The following is a 5,186-nucleotide window of genomic DNA, read 5'->3' as shown; positions in this document are numbered from 1 at the left end:
AAAAAAAAAAAAAAAAAAAAAAAAGAAAATACAAAAAAGGCAAAAGGATGAAATGTAGTTGGATAGAAAAATTTACTCCAGAGATTGACTAACACTTTAAATACTTATAATGCCAACTTGTGAAGTAAAAAAGATTTAGGGAACAGAAGTGATGATATCAGTTAAAAAAAAACAACCTCACAAAACAGCTGTGGGACAAATTATTTTGTCATGAATGAAACCTTCAAAACATATGGCATCTTTTCACCAACTACTTGCATAATGCAAAATAGGAAGGAGAGTTACAGTAGCTGAAATAAACTCTTACACCAAGCATTTTAATTAATCAAATCCTAATCTCAATAATTAAAATGGAAACTATGTTTAAAAGCTAGGTAGAGAACTTTGAATTTGAAGTCATTAGTTTGCTCAACACTGATTTTTAAAAGTAGCTTAAGCACTTGGGAAGCTGAGGCAGGGGGATCGCTGTGAGTTCGAGATCAGCCTGGGTTACACAGTGAGTTCTCAGCTGAGGCAGGAAGATTGCTGCGAGTTCGAGACCAGCCTGGGCTACACAGTGAGTTCCAGAGTCTGAACTACACAGTGAGACACTGTCTCAAAAAGAAAAGTAGCTTAATGAGCTGCCCTTAAGCATTTATTACAATCATCGTGCTTTGCACCAAAAATGCAAAAAAGATGAATCTATAAATTATTTTAATGGCTTCTGAAACACACAACCTTTATATGAATTGTCTAATTTATTGAAAATACAGCTATTCATCTCATAGAACCATAGCAATGCTTCAGTTTTATTTTACACACATAGAGATTGGTGTTGGCGCAATATCATAACTTTTTAGCATGCATATTTTCCATTTTATAGCACAGAAATGGATTTAAAATATGATGTGATTTGTCCATGGTTAATCTAAGTGAGCTGGAAGATTAAAAGTTCCTGCTATGCAAAGTGTCTTCACAATATTTAATTTTAGAACGTTTACTAAGGATTTATGATGTGAAGTGAGCATATGTTGTCGGTTGAGGTTCTCCCCACGTGATAGTCCACATTAGCTGTCATTAGACATCATTGCAGTAGGTCTTGTCTCTAATAATCCATGTCAATATGAAACTTCACTGAAAATAAAACTGAAAATCTAACTGCATTAAAATTTTGGTAACTTCAATATATTCTTGATCACTTTTTTCATATATTATCAAAATTATTAGGCAGGATGTGTTTGATAGACACTAAAAAACAGTACACATACTTGAAACAGAACTGTTTTATGCTCTGTTTTAATGGATAATTATTTTAAAAGAAAGACTAATTACTTCATTATACATTTTTTGCAGATAATTTCTATAACATTAGGAATTTATTATAAAACATGAAATGGAAATTTAACTACACAGATGGATATTCAAATATGAGGACTTCTGAAGATGGTCCCTAAAATAACTACATTTGTTGACAAAAGTACAATCTAGAATGGAACTCTATTATCAGTTGTTGGAGTTTTGCCAATTGGAATATTTAAGAAATGAGTAACTGTTCTCTATATAGACTGAATGGGTTTGACCTTCAACTCTCTGCAGATCAATAGTGAAAGTACTTGCTGGCTCTTTGAAAACACAAATATATAAGGTATGTTACTGTTTTGGAGTCAACTGCATTCAGAACACTCTAAGTAGGTACTTTCCCATACTACAAGCATACAGTCATCTTCACACAGTTCCTTTTACGTAAGATGTACATTCTTTCCATCATCAGAATCTGCTTCCTTACAGATAGCTCAGCCAAATCAGATCATAGCAACTTAGTCTTTTCCTACATAAAGTAACTTATTTTCCCAAACCCAAAATATCTGCTTATTTCAAAAATTTGTGCCAGAAACAACTGAACATTGATCAGCATCTCAAATACCACATTTAAATACCTACTTTTATGTTTAAGAAATAAAACTTTAAAATAATATATATTCCAATGTTGTATGGTGATGATTTTTTATTGGAGGAGATGGGGATGGTGGTGGAATAGTGAAGAGAACTGGGATATTAGTTAAAATTAGGTGATCAAATTGCTTTTCAAAAAGGAAATGAGATCCACTCACCCAAGTACCATTTGCCAGTTCCTGTATTTGTCACTTTCATCTTCTTCTATTCCCACCAGCCACTTAAAAATCTTTTAGATTCCTTTCTCACCTCTTTCATTCTCAGGTCCCTCTGTCTTTTAAGGCTATCAGGTAAAATTCTGAGCTCCCTTCCACTATCTAGAAACCTTTGGCTGTCTTATTCCTTTTCTCGCAGGGTTAAGATGTCACATTTTCATTCAAGGGCAGCCCAGTGAAACTGCTGGGCATCTCACTCCGAATGCAGCTTTCCAGCAGAATTCAGAGTCTTTCCCATGCTCCCACAGTATCCCGTCACACATAGCTCACACTCTGGTATAGCATGTCCACATCCTCTGATGTAACCCCCACACACACACACACACACACACACACACACACACACTTATACTTCTCTTCTTCAAATTTGTGGCACCTCCCACAAAGCCTAGCAAGCAAAGGTATTCAACTAATATAACTCAATTGAAGGTACTCACTTTAAGCATGAGTTATTTTCAATAGCTTAGACCAAACTGAGCTCGTCCCAGATTGTGTGCCAAATGGCATAAGTTTTCTGCTCCACTTTGTTTTCAGCTCATAAATGACCCAAATAGGAGAAAGGAAACATTTCCATTAACTAGGACTGCCAGGAAAAAAAATCCAGGCTGCTCAGTCTTAACTGAATTTCAGATAAACTAGAAAAAAATGTAGTAAAGTATATCCCAAAATTTAAAACAATATTCACTATTCATCTGAAATTCAAATTTAACTGGGCAGCCTGCATTTTTATATGCCAAATCTGGAAACCCTACTAGTGACTTTAAAAACAATTTTCAGAGGCTTCAGGGCTTCCTTACAAAACCTGGAGGTTTGTATCTGCGCTCTGGGAACTTCTCAATTAGCCAGATTTTATGTCGGTTAACGCAGCTGTGTTTATTTCTGAGCAGCTCAGTAACATGCTTTAGGAAATGCTGCTTATTATATAACGTTTCCACTTCATTTATCTCACAGTCTTCCTTTCTAATACCACCTATCAATAATTTTAGCACAAAGAGTACTGTGCTAATATGCCTGAATTAAGTCCTAGCTACATGTTTTAATAATTAACAATTTTTGAAAATGTCTCATTTTCAATTAAATCAGTAATATGCACTGAGGAAAATTAGTAAATCTTTCATTTGATATTTGTTTTATTCATTAACCAAGCATAGCAATATGCACTGTCCTCACTAACAGACTGGGACAAACAGCCTGGCATGCGGAGGTGGAGCCTATGATGTAACTGCAGTAGGTCTTTGTTGGAACAGCCTTCCATAAATGTGAAACATCTGTAAACTGAAGCTCTTTCGCTTCACTATGTATGGGCTGGCAAGAGTAAAGAGTTGCTTCTTTCATCACCTTGGACAGGCAGGCTTGAAATGGTGGTGAACAAATGAATTCTTTATAGGTCTCTTAGAAGATTACGTACCTGTCTCACCAAAAGTGTGAGGGAGGCAGACTCTTTCTGAAAAGGAACACCATTTTAGAGTACTGACCGCTGTGCGTGCCCGTTTATTGATCAACAGTGATGGTGCAATGGAAGTTATAAACCAAAGTGGAAGGAAAGATGCCTGAGCCTATTTCAATTCTATAAGTTTCTATAATAATGGGTTCTCCCTCAGTGTTCTCAACAGTGATGTCTTGCAGAAAAGGCATTCATTTCCTTTTCCAATGAAAGACATTCAGGTGAGAGAAATACCTCCCAATGGAGAGGGATACAAGCATGTGCCTGCAAAAATTTCAACTAGATTCACCTCAGAGAAAACTTCTAAAGAAAGAATGACTAAGTCTGCTGTAACTACATGTTGTCATAAGAAGATAATTGTTTAAGGCATTTTTTTTTCAAATATAAGCATACAACCTGCTTTCCATCAACAGACAGCCCGAGAACGGTTGTCAAGTGACCAACACAACACGCGTACACTGCAGAGATGCAGAACAATGCCTGGATGCCTGCCCAAAATTGGTCTCTCCGAATGACAGACTCAATTTATGGTACCGTTCTAAAGCTCAACGGGGTTAGCAATGTCTTTTTCCTTTTGCTGGGGAAAGGGTGAAATATGGAAAGCTCAGGACACGGGTTGGGGCTTCTACCTGCCTGTGCCGAGTAGATAAGGCTGACAACATATTCATTAAACTTGATCTGAAGCAAGCGAGCCTTTGAGGTCGTTTCTAAAATATTCATAAGGTGTGTTACCCGACTCGCCACTTAGAGGTTGAGCAGATAGATACATTGTGTGTAGAAGTCAGTGCCCACACTTGGGGGGAAAAGCCACTTGAAAAACAGCACACACCACTACCGCACGCCACTGTTCTGCTTTTAACAGCTCTGGTCAGCTGTCGTTCCCCCATTCTCCCGTTAAATTCCACCTGCCTAGGAAGGAGATGGTTTTAATGAAGTCCTCAGTTTCCGGCAGTTGGAGGTGGCGCAGCGCGCCAGCCCCTCGGACAGCTCCTCCTGGGTTGAAGCTCAGAAGCCCCCAACTCGAGCGCCTCGCACCACCCTAGGGAAGTATGACCAGAGGGTCTCTCGGGACCAGGACCGGCCACTCGCCCCAGCCAGGCCGCCCTTTGTCCCCGCTTGCCATTTTGGCCTCAGCTTGGAAACCCTTCCCCGCAGCCCGCGGTCTTCAGTCGCTAGGCGACCTGCTCCCGGGCAGAGATGCAGACAGCTTCCTGGGCTGACCGGCAGCCCCTCGGGTGTTAATTTCGGGTAGGGAGTTAGGATGGAGAGAAGACTGTGATCCGGGGTGACCCCAGAGCTCCGGCACCGAGGTAGTGTGCACTTTCACTCGTGTTACCTCTCGGCCACAACGCTTCGCATTTCTACTGCGCCCCAGATAAGCGCAGCTCGCCCGGCGCCTCGCGTCCTCGCCGCCACCTCTCTCCCCTCCAAGGGCACTCGCCCCACGCTACTCGGCTCCCTAGGCGTCACGCTCACCTGGACGCGGGCGGCGGCAGGCTCAGCAGCTCCCAGCACGTAGCAGGGCGGTCTCCATCTCGCCTTCCCCGGACGCTCGGGCTGCTCGCTCAGCGGCGACGATGGACGCGGTGGGTCCC

The 5,186-nt window shown here is 40.8% G+C and overlaps 1 protein-coding gene across 2 annotated transcripts in view; it reads right to left on the bottom strand.

Annotated features, from left to right (window-relative positions):
* Elmod1 (ELMO domain containing 1) overlaps positions 1 to 5,180 on the bottom strand; it is a 68,332-nt gene extending 63,152 nt beyond the window's left edge. For both annotated transcript variants that reach the window (XM_033764310.1, XM_010610632.2), the window contains exon 1: positions 5,068 to 5,180. The gene's annotated coding sequence lies outside the window, so the exon portion shown is untranslated. The remainder of the gene's footprint in view (positions 1 to 5,067) is intronic.
* Between the last annotated feature and the right edge of the window lie 6 nt (positions 5,181 to 5,186).

Source organism: Fukomys damarensis, unplaced genomic scaffold (assembly GCF_012274545.1).
Source record: "Fukomys damarensis isolate Sample0158 unplaced genomic scaffold, DMR_v1.0_HiC HiC_scaffold_16, whole genome shotgun sequence".
Classification (NCBI taxonomy): Eukaryota; Metazoa; Chordata; class Mammalia; order Rodentia; family Bathyergidae; genus Fukomys; species Fukomys damarensis.
This window is presented reverse-complemented; position numbering and strand designations above follow the sequence as displayed.